At 45.9% G+C, this 9395-nt stretch overlaps 1 pseudogene; it reads right to left on the reverse strand.

Moving 5' to 3' along the window:
* Nucleotides 1–892: 892 nt before the first annotated feature.
* On the reverse strand, nucleotides 893–2065 carry LOC123039034 (peroxidase 1-like; annotated as a pseudogene).
* Nucleotides 2066–9395: the final 7330 nt, after the last annotated feature.

Below are 9395 nucleotides of genomic sequence, written 5' to 3' on the forward strand. Positions count from 1 at the left end.
TTATTTTCACCTGTTAAGTATTTTTAAATATTATTTTGGAATATATTTAAGTCAAATAAATGATTTTCTAAATTATCCGTATCTTTTAAACCGTAACTTCGATTTTAACATATTATATATGAAACTGTATTAGAAAAATATGTGGAATCTAAATATGATGTTAATTTTACCTGTTAAATATTTTTAAAATATCGTTTTGGGAGCAAACTTATAATTTATAGCGTAAGCTCCGTTTTCCTTTCATACCGGCGGCGACCCGGATTGCAACTAAACACCCCACTATAACAATATAGGGAAAAGAAAACATCGATAACTACACATGCATACCTCTGAAAAATGTTACAGGGGAAAACAACAGATTTCTTATCGCGAGAGTGAGAGAAAGCGAGAAAGTGAGAGAGGGAGGGAGGGAGGGAGGGAGAGGGATGAGAGAGGGAGAGAGAGACGCCTTAGGATTAAACATATTCAAACACGTTTTTGTTTTGTTTTGTGTGAACACCGAGACCATCACCGGCGAGGATGAGAAGGAGGATAAGCGGCAACACAAATATGATGCCTCGCAAAAATAAAAGAGATGGACCTATTGTGGTCTTGGGTGATGGTTGTTGGTTTAAGAGTGTGTGTTATGTTTTCTCTCCCGTTGCAACGCACTGGCTCTTTTGCTAGTTATATATGTATACACGTATAACTAGGATTGATAGTAATTCTCCATGCCTTTGCATGAGAAAGTGGGAATTGCGATCGTTACATATATATGTGTAGATGCATGCATGATTTGCTGCTGCCCGTACATAAAATACACGTTTTCAAGACCTGGTATTTATATTGGCCACTGGTTCTGTGGCCTTATTCATTCACGTGTCGTGCTGGCTAGTAGGCAGTAACTCGTCTGTCAATCAGAGTTCACCCTGGAGCAGCTGAGCCTGATCTGCCCCTGCGTCCCTGTCTTTGGCGCGATGTTTCCCATCTTGATCATGGCCGTCGTGAAGGCGCTGCTGAACGCCGCCGGGCTGGACGCGAAGTTCCGGACGGTGTTGCCGGTGGTGTCGTTGTTGAAGAGCACCTGGTCAGAATGCAGGAGCCCCTTCTGTGACATGAGGTTGGTGTAGTAGGCGTTGTCGAACGTGTTGGGCGTCGTCGTGTCCAGGTTCGCCAGGCTGTTGTCGCCGTTGGACCGGGGGCAGTTGGCCCGGAGAGATGTGGCGAAGGTCGTGTCGATGTTAGTCTCGTTGTAGATCCTGTCCTTAAAGGTCCCACACTGCGCCTGGCCGATCGTGTGCGCGCCCGAGAGGGCCACCATATCGATCGTGTTGAGCCCCTTGTTGAGGAACGCCGTCTCAAGATCTGACCGACTAGATGTAAAGCTTGGGAGGTCCGTGTTTGCCGCCGCCTCGTTTGCATCTATATGGAATCCCTTCTCCCCAGAGGGACTGTCCATGACGGCCCCCCGAGCTGCACGCGAAGAATTCAAAACAAAAACAAACAAACGGTTAACGATGGTGTCAAGTGATGCCGAGAATCCAGTTGATGATGTAAATGATCATAAGATGATATTCTTACAGCGACGACGGAGTCACGGGCCGCGACAGTGAGTATGTCGGCGCAGGAGACGGTCTGGCTGCATATACCCTCGAGCTGCGCCTTGATGCTATCGATGACGCCGAAGCCTCGCAGCGACATAAAGTTCGGACCCGCGTTTTGTTCCATGCCAGACAGCAGAACAGACGCGTCGCAGCCCTGCACATCACATACAGTGAAGCAGATGGAGGCATGGTCGGTTAACCCTGGACAAAACCGAAACAAAACAGGTGCATGCTACCACCTACCAGGCTATATATGCACGTGACCAACATACTTGGACGAAGCAGTCGTGGAAGTGCAGCCGGAGCAGCGACGCGCCCATGTGGGGGTCGCTGCTTACGGCGGCCGCCACGCCGCTCTTGATGGTGGCCAGTGCCCTGGGGCACGACGTGTCGTAGAATGTGGGCGATAGCTGGCCTGACGCCGCCGTGGCCAGAGCCACGAGCAGCACCACCAGAGAAATGCAAGAGGCAGAGGCGGCCATGGTTAGCTAGCTAGCTGCAAGAGCAAAGCTACGCCGGCTTACTAGCTACCTGCTGCACTTCTTACTGGTGGAGTGGTGTGGTGGTGGCTTAGTGGCTTGTGCAAGAGAGTAGTGCATCGCATGCATATTTATAGCCAAAGATTTAGCTCACGTGCAGATACCTAGCTCCCGGTCTCCCACTAGGGATAGAGCATCCCTAGTGGACATACTCCTGTATAGCTAGCCGTTCGATCGATCGGGTACACCGCGAGCGGTCCGCTACATATCCAAGGCTAGGCCGCGGCAGCTTCCAGCTTGAGTCGCTACCGCCAAACCAACACCTACACTTTTCCTTGCAACAGGGCCAACTTAAGTGATCTCTCTTGGCGTTTATCATGCAAAAATCTGAAAAATATTCAACGATCTTGTGAGTGGACACCAGCCATTTGGCCTTACGTATGAATAATAAGGCGATTCACCCTCGTTTTGACCAGTGCGCAGCCATTTTGCGCTCATGTCGCCTTCCGCCAACTAATGGAGAAATTACATATATTTGGTCACTAAAAATTCCACGCGATTTTTAAGTATTGATTTCGTCATGGAACAAATTCAGTTCAAGCGTACTTAATAAAATGAACAAGCTACAAGTTAAAAATGTTTGGTAGAATTGGACAATATCATATGCAAAACAATCATTTACTAATTTACAAATGTTCATGTATTTCAAAACAATGTTCATGACTATAAAAATAACCACATGTCTCGAAAAATGATTATGTATTTGAGAATAAGATATTTATGTATTCAAAATGAAAAATTACGACATCTAAAGTGTTCACATGCACAAGTATCTTCTTCATATATTTACCTCAAAATTTAAAATGAAATTAATTAAATGATAAAGTTAGAATATAATTGGATAAAAAAAAGAAATGTCAAATACTTCACTAAAAAAATCAAAGTGAAGTAATAGTGAAAAAATCAAATAGTATGAATAAAGAAACAAAAATAAGAATGAATTGTGGAAGACTGGATTATGTGCAGTTAAAATGGATATGCACCAGGCTTATGACAAAGTGAAGTGCAGTTTTCTGTGCAGGAGGATGCACAGATTGGGTTTTGCGGAAAGGTGGATTTCTATTATATATCATGGCATGTGCTTCTTCCGTATCATATAATTTACAGTTTAATGCAGAGAGTACGGAAGTGTTTACCTCTTTGAGGTGTTTAAGATAGGCTGGCCCTTTGGCCCCGTATTTATTCTTGATGTGTGCGGTGCCCCCCTCCACCATAATCCATCTCGGTCATATCGTCGTAGTGCTTAGGCGAAGCCCTGCGCCGGTAGCTCCATCAACACCGTCATCACGCCGTCGTGCTGACGAAGCTCTTCCGTGAAGCTCATCTGGATCGTGAGTTCGTGGGACGTCACCGAGCTGAACATGTGCAGATCGCGGAGGTGCCGTACGTTCGGTACTAGGATCGATCGATCGTGAAGACGTACGACTACATTAACCGCGTTGTCATAATGCTTCCGCTTACGGTCTACGAGGGTACGTGGACAACACTCTCCCCTCTCGTTGCTATGCATCACCATGATCTTGCGTGTGCGTAGGAATTTTTTTCAAATTACTACGTTCCCCAACAATACTATGTCAAGCATATATTTTAGCCCGATGGAGGACAAAGTTCTGGTTCATTGGAATTTGGGTATCAATACCGATGCACTTAATGATAAATACCCAGGGTTACCAGCCATGGTGAGATTTGATAGGAGTGATTCCTTTGAATACCATGTTAATCGTATGAACCTGTTGGTGAATATGTGGAAGGAGAACCTGTTGCGGGAGGCAAGCAAATGCTCACTAAGTCAGTCGCTCAGACCATGCCGGTGTTTGCGATGTCGGGGTTCAAAATCCTGAAGAAATTGGCAAAGGGGTGACAGAGCGTATGCATTGGGTATCTTGGTGGAAACTATGTGTCCCAAAGGAAAAAAAGGAGGGTTGGGGTTCAAAGATTTGCATAGTTTTAATCATGCCTTGCTTGCCAAGTAGGTATGGAGGTTGCTAGCAAGTCCTAACTCTCTTTATGCACAAATTCTGAGGGCAAAGTATTATCCGGATGAGAGTCTTTTAGATGCAAAAATGAAGAGTGAAAGTTCTTAGACCTATCAGAGTATATGTGCGGGGACCAACACTTTCAACAGAGGAACAATATGGCACATAGGAGATGGATCTCAAAGTGAATACCTAGTCGGATGCATGGATCGTTGATAGTGCTATTGGTTGTGCAATTACGCCAAGAAGAGCAAACTTATTGATGAAAGTCTCTGAGCTTACTGATCGAGTCACCGGGTTATGGAATCAAGAGTTAATTAATATAATGTTCTGGCAGGTGGATGCTCGATGAATCTTGTCTATTCCCTTAGCACCACATGGAAATTGGAGGATTTTGTGGCATGGAGGTTTACAAGAAATGACATGTTCTCCGCGAGGTCGGCGTGGTTTACCACGCCGAATGGGACCACCAGTTCAGTCACTGATATGAATGTAGTGAAGGTGAACGCTCCCAGCAATATCCTATTTGGGCCAAGGTGTGGGGGCACTCAGTGCCGGCCAAGATAAAGATTCATGCATGGAAAGTCTAGAACGGTTTCATACCATGTCTGGGCGTCCTCACAAACCAGCATATCGCCACGTCCAGCAGTTGTCTGATGTGTGCCGGTGGTTGTGAGGATATTAAGCATGCATTTTCTGCTTGCCCTAGAGCAGCCGAGATATGGAGATGTTTGAAACTTTACAGAGTTGTGGAAGAAGCACGTGAGGTGGATCAAGCAGGGTCAACAATTTTGGACTATTTTTATGTGAACCTATAAGCAGAAGGTTGATACCAGATGTAAGTGCTCAACTACTTATTCTTGTCGGGATTTGGTACGTATGGTGGGAGAGGAGACAATATGTCCATAGAGAGGACGTGCAGGTACCAGCTCATTCGACCATGTCGATTTCTGCCTCAACTGCAAACTATGTGAAGGCATGAAGAAGAATATAGGTGTCGAAAGGGGAGGGTGGACCAAGCCAATGAAGGCACAAGTAAAACTCAATGTGGATGTAGCGTTCCGTTGAGAGATGCTCAAAGGCGCTATTGGTATGATCCTTAGAGACAAGAAAGGAGGTTTCATTGCAATGTCAAATGAGAGGATTGATCATGTACTGGATACAGCAGCTGCTGAAGCTTGTGCGTTACGAGACGAAGTACTGCTCGCGCAACATCTAGGAATCTACAATTTGGTGGTTGAATAAGATTGCATGGAGGTAATAGATACGATGAACAATGGTGGCTTCACGGTGTCAGGTGTTGTGGCAATTTATGCGGATTGTAAGGTTCTTGACTAGGGGAAGCGATGGGAACCGTCTGGTCACAATGAACTAGTAGGAACAGTATAACTTGACTAGGAGGAGCGATGGGAACCGTCCGATAACCGAATAAGTCCACAGGAACAGTATAACTTGACAGTAGCTTCAGCCTCACGAATTCTATACCTCACAGTGGTTTATACAACGTTGGAGGTAGTTCGGCACAGAGCGATGCAATGAGCCGATGGCAGAGGCGTACAATTGCGATGGTGATGGAGAGAATGCGTGAATCATTTCTTTAACTTTGGATGGTTCGAACAAGGAAACCTGTGATGTTGAAAACAGACAACAAAACTAGCTACTCTACTCCCTTGAATGTTGGATATACGAACTTTGAGCTGATAAAACCTGAGACCGGCTCTGGTTCGTTGTAATACATGAACTGGGACAGGACGATCACATAAGACCGAATAAAAATGGAGTAGACATTACATTAAGTAGTAAAATTTGAGAAATGAGGAGTGGAAAACAACACGAGCCAGCTACCAAAATTAAAGGAAAAGCATAACATGATTACTCTTGATCGAGCTCATGGAGCACCCAGCTTCATTTTCAGTGAGTACTATGGATAGGAATGGGCCAGGCGTTGCGTCCTCTGAAGCCTCTCTGAGAATGTCTCCATCCCGGCATGCGCCAAGAAGAGCCAGACATAGGAGAGGTACTCCCCGCCGGAGCCGAGGGCCTTGGCATGCAAAAAGCCTCGGCATCTTCCAGCCGAAAAGCAGAGCATCTCCACCCACACGCCTTGGATCACCTTCCACCTCTTCTCTCCACCATCTACACGCATCAACCCTTCAGCAAGCAACCAAGCCTCTCCAACAATAGGTTCACTTACAGTTTTAGCAGGCCTCATTTTAGCAATCAATTCTTTTGTAAGAAGCGCCTCATGCTGCGATGTCTCATGCTTGAGAAGGCGCTCGACTTCCTTATACGCGGTTGTGAATAGGTTCCTTCTGCTGCCAGCCATTAGCATTTCAGGACTAGCAACCAGAAGATGCATCATATACTTGGAAATTTCTCTGCCCCGGAGACGGCAATCATCTTCGATGGAACCAGAAGATGTGCTCTGATGGTGGTGATAACAGAAATCCGTGGCCAGGTGCCAGAGAACGATGCTCTCGTCGAATGGCTTCTCTAAGCTCTGGCGAAAGTATTCGTAATAGCCACATCCCTGAAGTTGAAGTAGTGTGAGCTGGCCCCTCATATCATTGAATTCCCTGTAACTCTCAGCATCACTTATGTTTCTATTCCACCCAGCTTCGATGTGTTCCCGGACCAACCCTATAATCTCCTTTGACGAGCTGCAATAGTCCATGAAGCAGTACTTGTAAAGAAACTCCATGCGATATCCTGCCGTGCATGTCCAGATGGTACCCCTTTTGTTCAGGGCCACGTCTCCTATGATGCTGTGTTGTGCAACTGTTTCAGGCCAGGTATCAAATTGGAATAAACTCAGGTAGCTAATGACATCTTGTGCAAATATGATGCTCAACAACAGAAATGTAAGTACGACATCGAGATGGTTGTATCCTCTTCTCTGGCTTTTGTGGAACCAAACGAAGGCCAAAATTAACAATGTTGTACCTGATATCCATGTGAAATACAAAAGCATAATCCTTTTTATTTGCCTTGTGAACAGTGTGTTACGGGGGGTAAAAACATTTCTTGTGTAGAGAATATCGAAAATATCGGAGAGCCCGTGTTTCAGTGCGTTATAAGCCTCTTCCTCCTTAAGCTCCCAAAAACATTTGAGGCGATCAAGGCGATCAGAATAGGGATATACATAGACGTCAACAAATAGCTTGTCGACCACTTCGCTGAGTTTGAGCAGGTGGTCATCTCGATCTTTCTGGCTTACTGTTTCAGCATGGCTGTTCATGACAATTTCAGTTGCAAATTTAATGTATTCCCCGATATCTTCTTCCCTATCTTTATCTGGACTCATATTTGCTTTATTAGAGATGTTTGACATGGTATCGAAGCTGGCACTCCTGAGAGAAAGGACCTTCAACACATATCTCAGGCCCCCGATGAAGAAAAGACATAGTGCTGCCGCTGACAATTTTTTATCGGCTGATGTCCTCGGCCATGATGTGTAAAACACAAACAAGGCCGTGCCTATCTTAGACAACAAAATAGAGGATATATAAAATTTGAGATATGTTCCTCGAGTAAGGAATTTCTTTTTTGGCATTTTTACTACTGCATGATTGGTTGTTCTAATATTGATACTACCTAGTAACTAACTAAAACTATTGAGGACTAAGTCGCTCTACCAGGCCATTATTTCCCTGCCTGAGCAGGAGCTCCTCTCTCAGCTTTGGTAGGTTAGGCTTCCCTTGAAGATTAGGATCTTATTATGGCGATGGGTTTGCGGTGGAGTCCCTTCGGGGATGGAGGTACACAAACAAAATGGCCCCGGGGATGCTATTTGCCACATGTGCGACATGTATGAGGACTCTAACAATATTTTATTTTCTTGTGTTACGGCTCAATTCCTTTGGAGTTGCTTCATGGAAGTTATAAAGGGTGGGTTCTGTCAGATGAACTTCCTTGGCCTCTTTGAGGAATTGTAACCTTGTGCGGTGGGATTCCTCCACGCTAGGTGGCTTGGGATTGGGGTTCTCACGTGGACATCGCGGATAATTCACAATAAGCTAGTTACTGAGCGTACTCCCCTACGGCGCCCTACTGATGTTTTTTACAAACTGTGTGAATTAGCTATGAAGCTTCTTAGCCACGGACCGGAGCGTGATGCGATTGATGCTCTCACTTCGGCATTCGGGACCTTGGCTCTCTACTTGGCGCCGCTCCTCCCAGGGCGCGATGACCCGTCGTGAAGGCATGGGTCAGGGGAGCATGAGGAGGATGGGATCTTGTGGGGCTGTAGGGTTTCATCCTCTGGAGCCGCCCGCATGAGCGGTCCGGGAGAAAGGGACCATACAATTTGTTACTACAAAACAACACACGGTATGGGATTTAAGACAGAGAAACCACATCTGCTTCATTAGGATGACCAGGTGGTCAACGTGGACTGGAGGGGGCGAGGTGGGTTCTTTCTCATAAATCCCTGTTCGCAGAAGCAAGTGGTAAGGTTCAACACTTCCGTACAACGGAGCGGGTTTAAATTTGAGGGGCGTATGGCCCATTTCTAGATGAACGTGTGGCTTGGCGGTGCATCATTGTGTGATAGATTCTTGAGGTTGTTCGGCATCGTAACTGACCCCGAGACCCAAAGTGGTGGACATGTTGGTGGGGAACCATTGGACCAACAAATAGCGGTGGTCATCAAGCCGAGCAACATGAAGGATTTGCATAAGCTTCCCGATGAGCTCACATGTGTGAGCCAGTCCGAGGAGGACGATACTTTTTCATGGAGACTTGAGCCCTCAAGAGAGTTCTCCACGGGCTCCCTCTACAGAGAAATTTTCAAGTCGGCAATTAATGGTGCAAGCTTAGAGGTATCTGGAAAGCCAAGATACCGACAAAGATTAAGATATTTCTCTAGAAGGTAGCCAAGAATAGGATCCTGAGCAGGGATCAATTCCTCAAAAGGCATGTTCTAGGGGATGCTAGAGGATGGTAGGTGTGTCTGTGTGTTGCCGCCAGGGGAGAATTGCGATCACATATTCTTTTGTTGCATTGGGGCCAAGTTTGTGTGGATTGTGATTAAAGACACCACATGTTGCTCTTGGAACCATGCAGGGTTGTCGATTTCCATCACCTTGTCCAAGGGACTCATGGAATGGACAGGAAAATGGCTTGGTGGTCCTTATGGAATGCTCTAAATAAGGCATTAGTGGAAGTGTTGAGGGGCTTTTCATCGATTCCAACATCGGTACAAGGGGGAGCGAGTGGATTTTGTAGTCGAGCGGACATCATGTCTGGAGACCAGAAGTTCTTGAACAAAACTCACATGATTTACCAAGGTTTTTGCC

Source organism: Triticum aestivum, chromosome 2B, assembly GCF_018294505.1.
Source record: "Triticum aestivum cultivar Chinese Spring chromosome 2B, IWGSC CS RefSeq v2.1, whole genome shotgun sequence".
Taxonomy (NCBI): Eukaryota; Viridiplantae; Streptophyta; class Magnoliopsida; order Poales; family Poaceae; genus Triticum; species Triticum aestivum.